Source organism: Amia ocellicauda, chromosome 10, assembly GCF_036373705.1.
Source record: "Amia ocellicauda isolate fAmiCal2 chromosome 10, fAmiCal2.hap1, whole genome shotgun sequence".
Taxonomy (NCBI): domain Eukaryota; kingdom Metazoa; phylum Chordata; class Actinopteri; order Amiiformes; family Amiidae; genus Amia; species Amia ocellicauda.
In genome coordinates, this window is record NC_089859.1 from 15,091,304 (window position 1) to 15,107,221 (window position 15,918).

The following is a 15,918-nucleotide window of genomic DNA, read 5'->3' on the forward strand; positions in this document are numbered from 1 at the left end:
TGGATGTTGTTTCAGAGACTGGCAATTGGGCTGTAATACACACAGAATGAAAGGGCATTAAAGCAGCACTGGTGCAAGTGAACTAATAAATAAACAAAACACACAAACAAACAGCAATCTCATGCACCATTATTGAGATGGCGATGGTTCAACCATGCTAGCCAAGGTGATTATTTAAATATTTTAGAAGTTATGGTTAAATTGACGAAAAATAACATTAAGTTCAAGCCACTCAGCTACTGTAGAAATTATAGAAAATAAAGGTTTACACCTTTCCGACTATAATTACGATACCACGAATGTGTAACCTGATATGTTATTTAGAAGTCATACATTCTTGCAGCTGCCAGTGTTTCCTTTTTGTTTAGCACTTTTTGGTTACCGTAAATAGAACTCAGCATTTACAGCAATCCACAAACCCACTTTCTTCTTTTTTTTTTTTACATATACAAATTAAGAAAAACGAGATGCCAAAAGACTGCACTGCAATCGACGATGTCACTGATACTGAACAGGTGACCGTTGCAATTAAAAAGCACCATCTGGCTTGTAAACAGTTGCCATGTTGTACGTGATGTGTGAGGGGGTGTGGCCTGTGTCTTTACAACCTGCATCATTTGTTGGCCCAGCAACTAAAGTCGTCTGTGTGTCTACAGCCTACGTGCAGCCGTTTTTTCCCTCAGCTTCCTCTTCTTTCTTCTATGCTGCAGTTACTATGGTGACAGGACAAATAATTCTGAAAAGAAATGTAGAACTGGAAGAAGCAACACACCGGAACACACAAGTCTTTGATCAGCCACGAGTGCAGAGCTTTTTAAACATTTTAGACACAACGACTACCGAAGAGAGGGACTGATGGGGTAAGAACTGAATTCAAACCGTACAGGGCCAAGTTGGGCCATTCCCACTACCTGCTCTAGCAATGATCTGAACAAACTGTAAGCTCTCTTTTCACAGTGCACTGCCGCAGCAAATCTAGAGCCCAGCATTTGGGATACGAAGCATGTAATCTGTCGCTAGGAAGTGAAATGGCTAGGAGCCGAGATTTATCATATCTTGTTGGGTGAATGCTAGCTAGCAAGAAGTGTTTCTAATCCAGACGCCTGTACAAGTGTGCAGCTGCAAGTCAGAAATCAAGGACCATGGCAAGACACACCTTTAAATAATGGAGAACCACCACAAAGTATAAACATAAAATCAGCCTACTAGCGTTTCTATTGGTAGAAGGTAGAAGCAGCAGAGGATTGCCACTGGCCTCGGCTGCAGACAACCAACATGCCGTCTCCAGCTCAGCCCCTCTCTGGGTATTGCGAGGAATTTGCTTTCATGTCAGAGGCCCCACCGGAACCACCATGCAGATAAAAATAGATACAGATCGCTAAACTCCCACATAAAGTTGTCACAAATTTCAGTGTTTCATGTCACATCACATTTCAGGTCACCAGCACACCTCTCACAAGAGTGCTTCAGCCCAGCCTACAAACACACAGTGCAGTGCAGGGACCACTGGGAAAGAAGTTAATATTAGGGTCAGGGCAGAGAACAGTGAATGGGAGAAAGGGACCTGGAACTAACTTACTCCATGAATTATTAAAGGCAGCAGAGACCAGGAATACCCGATTCAATGACAATGAAGTGGTGATGGTGCAGCCAAGCTTTGCTTTTTGGGGGGGTCTGTAATGTCCATAGCACAGACGGAGCTTGATTTTATGTGCAAGACACAGCCCCATGCCTGCTCAGCCTCCGAGTCTTGAGGAGATCAGGTTCCCAGAGGGGGGAGACACTGCACATAACTGACCGCTGTGTAATCATCACTCTGGCTCCTGCTTCCCCTTCCCGGCGTCTGTCTCGGTGTGTGCGTTGGTGGCGGCGCACTACTGCAGCCCTGCTCCCATTGCATTCAACTACAGTGAAGGCCGGTGGTTCAGGAATAACACAGAGTTCCCCGCAATGATGGCAAAATCAATAACACACTCTTCACCTGATCCTTCCCTCTGTTTCCCCCTCGTTGTATTGCTTAATTGCATTATCCAGCTTCCCAGAGCAAGAACGATGTTTCCTACAGATGAGGGTAAAGAGAATCCCTGAGCTGCATCGATCCCACTGAAGAAGAAGAATGAGGACGGGATCGCTGGTATTTTTTAGTTTTGTTTTCTGTTGTTTGTGTTTTGTTTTACTGTTGATCTCTTCTTGATTTAGAGACATTGCTCTCCCTCTGCCTGCCCTGCCTGAGGACAGCTGTCACAGTGCAGTCAGCAGAGCCTGGTGAATTACTGCTGTGAAAATAAATGTTGCATGTCCGAGGGGGGGAAACAAAAAGCTAAATTACCGACCAAAGTATTGTCTCCCACAGCCCTCTTATTTGGGGTTCTCCAGCTTATTGATGCGGCTGGCCAGAGAGATTGATTCACATCCAAGAAATTACGGATTACATTATCCTACCTACCATTTCAGAATGAATCCACAGCAGCTCCTTGCATTAACAAGAGTTGCAGTGCTATTGAATCATGACCTTTACTGTAGCCAATTTCACTGCAACACTCTCCTTTTCAATTAAATTCCGTCATGCTTTATTGCAAGTTAACTCAGCATTAAGGGAAGGGCAAACATTAAATAGTATTCCCAGATGAGGTCTACATATTTATTTAAATAAAGACACATATAGGGAGCAGAATTAGATTGGGGGAGTGTTTAGGGGGCTTTAATCCTTTACAGAGAGGCTAGTATTTCACAGCAGTAGTATTTTGTCAATTAAAATCAGCAACGCAGGAAAAATGACAGCTCAAGACATTGAATGCCTTAAAAAAAACAAAAAAACAATACATACACACAAATTGAAAATTCAATCCACATTATTGATCAGCTCACTCTCACACATTTGCGCTCACACTCGCTCACTGCCAGACAAAGCAGCACAGACAGGTGCCAAATGGAGCACTAATCTATTGATCTGCAATATCACTGCCAGCTCCAGGTTACCCCTCAAGCCACTGGGGTATCTGTTGCAGAGCAAAGATGAGAAACCTTGGGCACCTTGGGCACATCACTCTGATGTTAGATGCTTGAATCCATGGCACAGAAACTAGATGTCAACCTAAGCACATACTAACTGCAATGCCACTTTTTTTTCTACAGAATTGAAGCATGAAAACATTTATTGGATTACTGGGATTTCTCGATTGATAAATTAAGAGTGACCTTGACTGAGGTGAGTAACAATTAAAAAAAAAGAACAGCCACTAGATTTGGAACCAATTAATCTGCCCAAGGGAAAAAAATAAAACCACCTGGCAAGACACGAGAGAGTTTCACCTGTACTTTGAATTTGTGTTTTGGTGCTAATCAAATGCAAATCATATTAGAATATCTATAATTAGAATAACCAGAAAACAATCAGGAAAACTATGTAAACTATGCACAAATTAAGAGATTTGACTCTTCCCTAATACACCCAAACCAAATCAAATAATAGTGTGCATCTTCAAAAATAATTCTTATAGCCAAGCAATATGCCACAAGGGGGCAGAGTACCGGGATGAACCTTCTTAAATCCCCAGAAATGCAACAAGCATCAGGCAGTCTGACACTGCACTAATATTCTGCTGTATACCAACAGCTCAGACTGGACTGCCATTCACTGCCTGGATAATGTACTATATATCTGCAGCCATCACAAAACAATGAACGGATTATGACAAGTCCAAGCTGTGTTTTTAAAAGACAGTCAAAACCGAAACACACACACCCCTCCCCTGTCCTGGCCTATAAGGTGAAGCAATCGGACAATAAGATTGCTGTGCACAGTGGTCAGATGTGATCTTACTCAGCATGTCACCTCACTGCAGCTGGGAGACAGACAAAGTGTACAGTGAGGGCAGGGTGCCATTATTATATTATATCCTCAGATTGTAGTGTGCAGTGAATATAAAGTGCTGGGAAACAGTGCGTCTCATGTCAAAAGCATCCTCTCGTGCTGCTCACAGACTTTCCCCACTCATGTCAGGAATCACACACCAGAGAGAAACAAGAACGCATCACCTGTGACCCACTGACTGCCACATTTCTCAAAGGACATGAACAAGCAGCAGGGAAATGAAATGAGCAGCACACAGAATCTGAACCAAGAGCATCCTGATTTACAAGATACACAGGTACACACAGACAAAGGTAACCGTTATTTAAAATAATGAATTAAGACACACATTCCTACTCATGAATATAGAAATGTTAACTTCCTTTACAATTAGCTGAGGGAGGGTATGATGTTCTCAGAGCAAGAGTGTTATCTAGGATTGCTGTTGTTTTTTCTACAAAAAACGGGTTGATCCTGCATCGTTTTTGTAATAAATCAGCCTGCGAAAATTACATTATGGAAATGTTCTGGGGTTAGTAGAAGTTTTCCACTCTTAGACTCAGCCTAAATACAAATTTGCAAAAATAAAAGTTACTGCATGCTAAATCATCCAAGGTATTTGGCTTCACCATCATAATAAAAGCTTTTTCTATGTGTGTGTGCATTAATAATGACATAATTAAAGGATAGGAGCAGCCTCCCTGTCTGGAAGAGGCATACAATTCAAAGATGATTGCTGTGTGCAGAGAGCATGGGCAGTGGCAGTGCAGTAATTACAGTGCAGTTTCTGGGTGACGACTCGCAGTATGCCGACAGTGCCCAGCCCATTTGCTGTGTGCCCCCAATAACAATGCTTGTTGTAGCAAGACTGGCACAGGACCAGGGAACCGTTAGACCTCCTGCGCCACACTGTTCAACGTCACGGAGGAAATGGAGGAGACGGTCGCTAATGGGGGCACCAATAAACCCAGGCCCCACATCCCTCAGACAGTACTGCCACATTCATCAGAGGTATTTCAGACTGCATTAGCACTGCAGATAGGAGAGGAAATGGATTGTCTAATCCAATGTTAACGGCCTCAGTGCTTTGTTTTAATTGCACTTGTGGACTTCTCAGCTTGGAAAGGCAAAAGAGCAAACCATGGGATGACAACAGACAAATAAAAACGGCTCCCAACCCCGCAGTAACTGCCCCATAACACTATTACTCAGACCGTTGCCTCCCTATCCTGGATTTATGGCCCCTGTCACGGGCTGAAACTTGAACCTGCGCTTGCTGTGTGAACAGATCAAGCTCAGGGCCTGAACGAGCCCCTCTGCACTCACCGTCCACCCCTGACCCCAGGTCAAATGATTCTCCCATAAAACAAAGAGTGTTGGATCCTGATGCTTCCTCTCCTGTGACTTTGATTAATTGCCAGCACAGCTTTAATAGCAAGGGGCTTTCAGGAACCACAACAGTCTTTAAGCCAAGCACTAAGTTCCAGAAAAGATGTGAGTTACAGTTACTGCCCATATTTCTGCTTGGAATTCTGTGTTGGATAGATTTTGTTCATTTGTTGCTGTTTTTTCCTTTCCCAAGATCCAAATACAGCATGGAAGAATGTACTGGAATGTAACTGTTAATACGAACAAACGTCATTCATAATAAATACATACACTGACAACTGAGCACATTTTTACACTTAAAAAGGTGCTGCAGACGCTCCACAAAACACGCTCCAGGAGCAGAGAGCTGAGGCCTAAATTATTAAGGACGTTACCTTGAAGTGCTTAAGGTTTTTAATGTGATGGGTTGCTTGGTTGAAAATAAGCTCTCTATTTTTTGTTTTGTTTTTGGTGTCGTCCAAAAAGAGGAATCATTTTCCAGGTTTTGCACGGTCAAGGCTGGCTGCAGTCTCCTCCAGGAGTTAATAACCGTGGCAAGATGCCGCAGAAGTGCCAGTCACAGCCGTGCAGGGAGGGAGAGCAGCACACAGAGGCTGCGGCATTGCAATGCAGGTCAGGTGTGCAAACCGAGGCAGTGAGCAGGGAGAAAGCACAACAGAATAGCAATCAGTGACGTCACTTCGGTCTCCCCATCCGTCAAGAGCTCGTCCATGTTGAGCAGCACAGTGAAGCAGGCTTGATTTCCTACCCCAGTTGAATGCAAAAGCTTTGTTTTTATTTTTTTCTAAAGAGGAAGGTTTTATTGGATTTTTGTGCTTGCCAAGTAGTATTTGATTCAGCCTGCTGCCTTACTGAAGATACACCGAGAAGGCAGGGATCTTAAAGCTGAGAATTGAATTTATCAGCTTTTCAGTGTAAGGTGAATATTTCCCCCCCAACTGTATGTGCCAAATCCACTAAATGATCAGAGAGACGGACGTGCAGCAGGAAGAGGCAGCTCAGCTGAATAGCTTGTTAACACTTCCCTCACCTGGGCCTACCAAGCCTCAGAAGAACAGCCACTGTCTATAAACAGCATAGCAGTGACGCACTGCTTGAAAACATGCAAGAATACACATTCAGTTAGAAGACCTAATTAAATACAGTAGTTTTGAGGCGAATTCCATGGTGCAGCCCACTTTGTACATCTGATGGCTATGCCAAGTTTTTGAGGGAAATGTTAAACCAGAAATTATGCACTCAATGCCAAGTTTTAGAGATGCAATCAGCTGCCTGTGAGTATAATTTATCGTCAGTTACCAAACCATCTGACAGAGGTTTCGGATTTAAATCCCATTTGTAAAGCTATTTAATATAAGTGGTTCACACATAAATATGACTGATACAAGATTTCTGGCAACAACTAGTGGGCCAACTCCGACACAGAGGGAGGCCTGTGGACACGGAGTTTGACGTTTTGAAGAGAAACAAGTTGCAGTTTAAAATAACATTACAGGGAGAAAAACACAGGAAATGAGGAGCCTCCTAGAGAGATGCATGTGTTCTCAAATAACCCAACTTTTCAAACTGATGATTTCATACAGCTATTACCTATAGACCTGTGAGGTCTATGATCAGGGTTTTGACCTGTTCAGCTTCTCCCTCTTGACTGGATGAACCTAAAATAGGAAACGGCAGAGTGTGGATTATGTTCAAAATGAGCTGTGCCTTCTCTCAGTGACCAAACATGGGGGACTTAATGCACAGTGCTCTGGCCCAGTATTAATCAGGCCACATAGCTACCTGCTGTGAATGGTCTGGGAAGATTTGGACATTGTAATTTTTGTAATTACTCTAATAAAGCAATCGTTTTCTCACAGCTTGACTCAAGAGGTGTTCAAAAAGAGCAAATTTGGGGGAAATGTTCTATCTTAGCATTCAGCCTGACAATGCATCCAATCACCATGCATTAATACCTCTTGTCACATCTAAGTGTAAAAGCTTGCAGCAAACTGTGACTTCTCACCAATCTCTTTCTATCTTTGCTTTCAGCATTTTACTGAAAAAATAAAAGACCTGTCTTTTACCATAAGGCGTAACCTTGTTTTCCAACACCATATGTTTATCACAGTAAACTCTATGAAAAAGGTCATGTGGACCTTAATAATGTGATGGAAGGGAATCGGATTGGAAAAGCCTGGCTCTGTAGAGGCTCAATACTGGCTTCTTTGTGACTTATCTGTTTTGGTTTATTTATGATCCACGGGAAAATATCAAAAAAAGGTGAAACATCTGTTTGACAAGAGATGCGCTGACCCATCCTCTTTAACTGGAGCACTGCAGGGACCGAGGCTCTGGGACTCAACGCGAACACACGCTTTGTATACCGATCAGAGCAGTTCCGGAGGTCAGGTAAAATCAATTACATAGAAGTGGCTGGCCTAGATGGAGGTGCGGAGATGGTGCTCTTGCTCTCACAGAGCCGGGTGGATTTGGACCACACAGCTGAGTGGCACTCTAATTAAAAGACACGGTCACAGATTTGTGATCAACAGCTGCTCCAAAATCCTTCCAGGAAGGGACACAACAGCTAAGCAATGGTGTGTAAACACACAAATCAAGGTGCTGCAGAAGACAGCTTCACAGCCTGGTACCAGTGCCCTGCTTCAGACAGATATAGTCATTCTGTACAGAAGACTCACTAGGTTCACACTTCAGACACAAGGGCTCCACGTTAGAAGAGCAAGTAGTGACAGGATGTCAGTCTTGTGTAAGGCTACCCAAACACACAGAGCTGACTCATACTGTCAAGATTTTGATTCCTATTTAAAAAAAATAGAATCAGACACTAAATAAAATACAAGATGTTTAAATGTGCGACTAAGCAATTGAAAAATGCTGGTTCTCATTATGTTTGTTCCTGGTCTGCTTCCATAATCTTCACCCTTCTTGGATCATTACCTTCAACATTAATTGAAAACTAGAAGTGACCTAGAAACTCTAATAGGTCTCTGGGAAGGGAAAAAAACAACCAAACAAACAAACAACCAACCAACCAAACAACTTAACCTGGCCTGCAGCTCATTAAGGTTTTTTTTTGTTTGTTTTAAAACAATGCATGCATAGATTTTGTGGAATCTTTCTTTTTATTCATTGTTATACATTTCTTTCTAATGGTAAATCTGAATTTGATACTGATTATATATAGACACACACACACGCACTTGCCAACAGCTTTCCACAAGGTGCCCACTGCCCCACAAACTCAGCAAGAAGAAGGCAGTCTCACTGTCGATCTCCACACACGTTTTTCTGTACATGCCTTGAAATATGAATTTAATGAGAACTAATGAGAAGACTTTAGCAGATGTATTGTGATTGTGAAGTGCTCCTAAAATAAAGAATTAGCAAAGTAGGCCCATAATGGCACAGCAGCATAATCCCATCTCCCTCATTAAACTCTGCCTAAACCTCAGTTATTCCAACATGAGAGGGTCCCTCTGTCTTTGATTGGCTGAATGACTCCTCAAAAATCAGAAGCTAGCTGTCAACTGGGTGTTTTATTTTGGTTTTAATTTTTGCAGAGAACTCAAGTAGACTTGACATTGGACTACACAACCAATAGATACCTGGTGCTTTAACCCACAGCTTCGACCTGACTGCACAAGAAAGACCCACATTCTGATGCCCCATGTATAATTCAGTGTTTCTTGGTTTTCTGGCAGTCTCACGGCACTTTAAAAAGTTTCTCCGGACTGAAGCAGTACAGGTAAGCTGGCACGGGGCCTACGAGGCATTCAGTCACTTATTTTAATTTCTCGTCGTCGCTTCATGCGGTGTGCGATTAACCAAGTGTCAGTAGGCACTACAGATTGGTGAGTGTGTTTATTTGTTGGCTCTTTGGAGAGACAAGTTGTTAGAGTGAAGACATAGTAGGGCAGTGTGTAAGTGCCAGCTGTGCTGTTATATTGATCATACCCCTGTGAAGTGTAACTAAGCACATTGTTCCTTCAGTGTAGTTTGAAAGAGTGGTTGTGCTGGGGTTGGGTTTTATTTGCTTACTTTGCGAGACAGGATCTGTGTAATGTTAATTAAGGGTCTAGTGCACTGTTTACAAATTATTTCCCTGAACAAAAGAAGGATAGCATTGTCTAACGTCTCTGAACAGCTGCTTAAATTTCCTTTGTTCGTCTGTGCTCTTCTGCTGCGAGTCCTCATAGGGGACGAGAGCAGTAGTTCCCAAACTTTTCCTTTTTCTGGCTATTGCGGACCACCACGACATGAACTATACAGCCTTTTCATTGCATATTAAACATACACACATGCACTCACACAAACTGACAACCCTACTATGGTGAGAATTTATTCTGTGCATGATTTATTTTGTATGATTGTGTGCTTAATCATCTGAATTATGCTGTGATAATTATTCGGTTTTATGTTGTACTGCAGTTAGTATTTTTTAAATCTGATACCTGATACAAATGTCTGAACCGACCAAGGCAGCATATAATCAGGGTTAGCCGGTGTGGAATTAGGCATTGGCACTGTGAGCACTGAACATTTACATTTTATTTTCCTGTGCACCATCTGCAAATATTTAAATATCTAAACCTCACCTAACATCAACTATACCCATTGTGAACCTAAACCTAGCCTGGTCCTTGAGACAAGCCTGGACCACCACCTTTAACCGTAACCACCCCTGAGGCCTGTGCACAACCCCAGTTGCAAACCACACCCCAAACTACCCATAGTTCTTAGTCCATTTCCAGAGCTCAACCTCTAAATCCAGCCAAAAGCAAACCAAATTCCTAAGCACAGAACAAAATGCAATTGGTACCCAATCTTTATCCAAACTAATGGCAAACAACCATAGGCCCAAAAGCTAATGCCAGCAGTTAAGTAGTGCAGTTTTAACCCATGCCCCGCCCACCTGATTATATGTATGGACTCTAAACACACGAGTCAATTGGCAACACACTTCCTTAGGTCCCATATTATACTGTTTAGGGGCTTCTCCTGCCAATAAACGAAAGCCCCTTCATCTTTAATGAATGAGGCCACACTGTGGATGAGCTTGTTATTGTCAGCATTGACTAAGTGCATCTGAGGCTGTTATAATCCTTTTCTTTGGCGCCTGTAGTGAGGCTGAGCAAGGAGAAGGGGGTGGAGTGTTCGCAAGCACAGTGGCAAGATCAATGGTGCAGGCGTCACTCCTGCGTGCAACTCCTATTATCAAGGGGGCTTCAATAACGTTCATCCGTATCAAAACCATCAACAGCAATAGGGTGACTGTGACTTTTGCCTGCCCCAGACTGCTGCTGCAACTATAACAAAACATCGGCATCAGAAAGGTGTTGTTTTTGGGTGGAAAGGATTGTAGGTGCTTCGGTCCAGCTGGCCACTTTTTACAGCTCAGTAAAGTTATTAGAGACATGTTCAGTCTCTATTTAGGAAAAAAGGCAGGAAAAGAAAAAGGTTTTCTGCTTTGAAGTGTTTTGCAGGTGGTATATTTTCCCAGAGCCCAAAATAGGAGAGAAGAGTAGAAATCACACATTACAAAAGTGCTGTATATAAAGCTGGAAAGAAAATAGAATCTGAACCTGATTTAGGCATTATCAAGAGCACCTTTCAGGTAAAAGTCTTATAGCCACTGTCATTGCTTCATTGTGGAGGGATTTATGCAAATGGCAGGTTAGCTTTCTGCTACAGCTTAGCCTTTGGAAGGCTGCTGGTCTTCAGGGAATTATCAGGACTAGGAATTCATTTGTTTCATCTTCAAAGACTTGAGAAAAACAAGCAGAAAACTTCATCACCTGACTTTTTTTTTTTTTTTCTTCTTCTTCTTAAAGCTACACTGCTGAGTTTCTCTCATCTCACCTATGAATCAGCAGGAAATTCCATAAAGGCGGGGTAGGGGGAATATATAGCATCATACATCACCATATATTGCTTAAACTGTTTAAGGAGTAATGTTCATGTTTAGGCTACCCCTTTTCCACTGGCATATCCGACCTTACTCGGAACAGGCCATGGTGCGGCACGTTACCCACTGGCAATTTTGTCGAACTGACCTGAACCAGGCCATGACTCAGCACGCAACAAGAAGAAGGCAATAATGATGTCTGTGTTGTGGATAGGATTCAGGCCCTGGTCTGTCGATGAAGTACAGGCGCTTGTTTCAATTTGGGCAAATGCAAGAGTATAAAAAATATAATAATAAAATCATCCATTGTTGTCATCTGAAGAAAAAAGATAAAACGCATTTCTTTCAGCATCATGCACGTGACTCTCGACGTCATGACATCATTTATCTCAGCTAGGCCGCGGGCTAGCTTGTCTAGGTTCCAGCTTGGTTCAGGGTCGGGTCGGACGTTCCAGTGGAAAAGGGGCAATGAATTCTAATACAATAGCTTCAGAGATGCTCCCCTTATTCAGTGGATGTGTTCTTGGTGCTGCTCCCTGCCTCCCTGACATCATTTTGCAGCAGCTGAAGAAATATCAACTGCTTGAGCTTTCTCTGCATCAACTGCTCCAGCAGCTGTGAGTGTCATGAGACAGACAGCCGCCTTAAGGACCGACCCCTACACCCAATACAAGCTGGCATCCTGAAAGGGATTGCATCAGATTTCTAATGAAGGAGTTTCGAAACTCTTTAGGATAGGAAACCACAAACAAATACAGCAGCTGATGTCTAATGCTATATTGTTTTTAGAACCCCCCATTTGCTCTTGAAACTAATAGGATTTCAGTAAAACATGTTGTGTGGTCTATCTGCCTTGATTCTGTTTTTTACAATATACCCCAAAGGTTGTTTGAGGACGATTCTGTCTCACAGGACAATTCTTTACTATCTGTTTCTATCTGTAATTCCATTACTCACTTGTCTCATATCCATTTTGTGTTTCAAAGGGGTTTAAGACTTGATGTCAGCAAGGAGAACAATTTAAACAGAGCAACTAACTACACAATATGTGAATCCTGAATCAATTCAGGGATAACCTGAAACCCACCCTAGGGTTTCAGAAAGAGTTAACAACCTTGTCTTCCAGTCTACTGTACCTCTCAAGGTGAAAACTTCTTCTTTGTCTAGGGCGATTAAACTTCATAGTGTACACAAGCTCCTGGTAGGTTTGAGCAACACATTGATTTATTGAAACTGACACAACTAATTGATGGATGTAACCAAATAGTCGGGGCCCGCAGTTCTAATAATATCAGCTGAGGATGTTCAACAGCGTAGGTCACAGTGACATATACAGGCCAGGGTGACTCCCGAACACCTGAAGAGTTAACTAGCTCTCACACATGACTCCATCCATCGCGGTCTCATTAATGTCACCCCCCCCACACACCCAAATCCTGTTAAATAATACACTCTCCCCTGACAACACACTGCAGCCTCTGCTCAGATTTCTCTGTGAGAACTAGAGACAGCTCTTACTCAAAACCACAGACGGATCTACCCATCCACTTGGAAGCTTGCCACTTCCTGAAAGGTCAGAGGTCAGAGCAGTATCATCTTGTTTTCTTGTGATTCCCTCACCGTTGGAAAATGGCTACGAGCCCCTGCTGAATGGGAGTGGACACTTTGAGGACCTGCAGGCTGCTCATCTATCGATCAGGTTACCACAACAGCAGAAACCCAAGCCACAGCAAAATTCTATTCAATATGGGGAAAAGAATGCAAAGCTTTTGTTAAAAAAAAAATTTCCATACTAATGTCTACAGCTGCAGCTGCATGTCCCTAAAACAGACAGATGAATAGAACGAATCCTACTTAATTCCCATGCTCTCCTCAAAATACTCCATATCTTAAGAACCTGTCTGCTCCATCAAAGAGCAATCATGTCATCTACTTTAGCAACTTCACAGCAATATCGGCACTGATCTCATGCCAGTGCACTAATGACTGCTTCTGAAAATAAACAAATTTAGATCTAGGAAAAAGATCTCTATAAAGCAGGAGATAATCATTGCCATCCTAAGCACTAACTGTAAAATGGAGGCCAGCTCTGCGATGCTAAAAAAAAAAACAAGCCTGCAAGGTCGGAGGGAATTCTACGGACGACAGTGGAATTGGTCTTGTATGTTTTACAGAAAAGCATATTCAGCGATTTCAGTGCTGCGGTGACATCCTGTTTTTCAAGCTCATCTGCCCAGGCTCAAAATAATACTATTTAATAAACTCTTACTGACCATTGTTCAACGGTTACAACACAAATAATGCCAGCTCTATCTGTATAAAATAATCCTCATTTAATAAAGATATATTAAATGTTTCCAGTCCTCCATTTCACTTGCATGCATGTTTTTAAACACACCGAAACCTATTCAGGCAGTCTGTTTCCAGCACATTCTTATATCATTGTTTAGTAAAGGGGAAACAATACAGAGAAATACATCTGACAGATAGATGGGTTCAATTATGACATGTCTGACATATTATAGATGTAGTGTTAACAGCCAAAAGGTAGTCGCTTGGTTCAATAGAAGACTGTAATATCCTGGATCTCACAGTGCCATCTGTTGTCTTAAGCAGGAACTCCAAATCTAGGAAGAGGCCAAATCCAAGTCATTTGTTTGATTAGCTTTTTTTTTAATGCAATTACAGCAATAAAAGAACATTGATTACATGATCTCCAAACCAGGTCTAAAACAAATCAATTTCTCATGCTGTAACAGCTATACCATAGCAACAACTGTATTTTTTTAATTGCCATTATTAGGTTAAGTCTTATAAATGTACATTTATTCCTTAACTAGATTGGGATTTCTATCAGATTTGCATACAGTCCAATTCCGGCGCTCATTACTGGCAGTTAAATGGAGTGGCAAGAAAGTTTTTAATTTGATACATTTCATTCTGTTCCGTGATTCTAAGAGAGGTATAAAATGCCATCTCTAGATTAATTTCGGCAACGGCAGTTGTGTGTGCATTGCAAAAGGTCAAAATATTTACAATACTTATGTCAACAGAAAGACTCCTGTTGCTTGCCAAACTATTTGATGCACCATTTCGAAGCATTGGGGTACTGGGATTAGGGTGTGTATTCATGATAAGGGGAGAGAAGAAGGTTTTCTCATGTTAATTTAATTTGCACAAGATTGCAGGATCAACTTCTATTGTTTGCAGGGAGCACTTGGGATAGTTAGTGGCTGTCAGCACTGTAAGAACAGACAGCTGGAGAGCCCCCAAAGGAGGGAGATTGTGAAGCTTTTATGTTGCTTTTGCAGCACTAGACTGCAAGGAACTTTCTTTCTGCTGAAACAAATAAGCGGGATTCATTACCATGCCTTTGGGAATATGTGAAGCCTCTTTTGAGACGACTGCCAAATTTTAGGTTTGCTGCATAGCAGCCCTTTTTTTTTATTTTATTTTTAAGAATGAGATTTACTTAAAAAAAAAAAACTTAAATAAGTAATGAAGTATTAAACATTTCTTATCATAATTTAATAGTAACTGATTTAATTTTTACCCAAGGAAAAAAAAGGAAAATAATTTCCATTGGTGAATACTGATTGATAGTTTTGAAAATGCTATGAAATTTCTGTCAAAAATTACAAAAATAGATATGAATGATATATCTGACCTGGATTACATCAAGACCTACCTGCTATCGCAAATGAAAAAAAATAAAATAAAAAATCATGACTCCCATTGGGGAGAAGCAGTGAGCCTTAAACAGTAAGTCATCAACCAAGCTTTGAATTTGTGTTGATGAAATGGTTAAACACAATGCACCTTGTGAGATCGTACTCTGATTGTAAAACCAGTATCTGTTTTATGTGGTATGATTTTTCTCCTTTTATTTACTGAGATTCAAGGATATATTGCTCACTGGAAAAATCTAATTGTATGCAGATCACTCACGTGTAGAATTTTTTCCACGGTCAAATACATTTTAACTGGCCATTAGATGTTTTCCTGGTAAAGGACGTTCTGTTCCGCTGCAGCCCAGTCTTTCATGTCATTCATTCCAAATTAAGTGGAATATATTTTGCTGTAATCTCTCTACAGTGGAAAATACAGGCCAGTATTTTCAAAAGACCCACAAGGAGGCAGATCATTTACTTCTAAACCCTTTCATTCCAAGACAGTTAATAAATGTGGTTTTAACCTGCACACTCTTTCAGGCAGAAGTGAAAGTCAAGCTTAAATCAATAATTCAAATATAAGGGTGCTATTATGCAAGACAGCAAACAAAAACAACAACCAAACTATACAAATTACCTCCTTTCTCTAAACTCAAACACCTGATTTTTTTCATTGTCTTCACAAATATTTCTATAGGATGTCTTAATGCTGTCACTATACACTATACTATATGCACACAGAGTATATATTTGTAAAAAAAAAAGGAACTGAGCAGACCAAGTCTTAGACTATTAAGGGAAGAAATATTAAATAAAAAGCAATCAAACCCACAATGATTATTGAGTTGTGCGTCTTGATAGCTTCCTTATACTGATGCATTCAGCACTCTCTTCCCTGAAACTGTCCATATGCTCTTGTTCGTACACTGCTTCCCGTCACTCCTCGAGATCACGGCGGTAACTTTGTTTGATATAATCCCCCAGTGACAAATAAAGTCATCTTCTTGCACGGATCTTCTCAGTTAAAACTGCTGCTTTGATGTTTAAATAGAATACACAGGGGCTGATGACACGGCATAATTTCCAGACATCGTCTT

The 15,918-nt window shown here is 41.5% G+C and overlaps 1 long non-coding RNA gene across 1 annotated transcript; it reads left to right on the top strand.

Annotated features, from left to right (window-relative positions):
* The first annotated feature begins 771 nt into the window (after positions 1–771).
* LOC136759606 (uncharacterized) lies at positions 772–4,391 on the top strand. The gene is made up of 4 exons (XR_010820067.1): positions 772–860; positions 2,035–2,134; positions 3,136–3,208; positions 4,004–4,391. It is a non-coding gene; the product is annotated as an uncharacterized LOC136759606 (long non-coding RNA).
* The last annotated feature ends 11,527 nt before the right edge of the window (positions 4,392–15,918 follow it).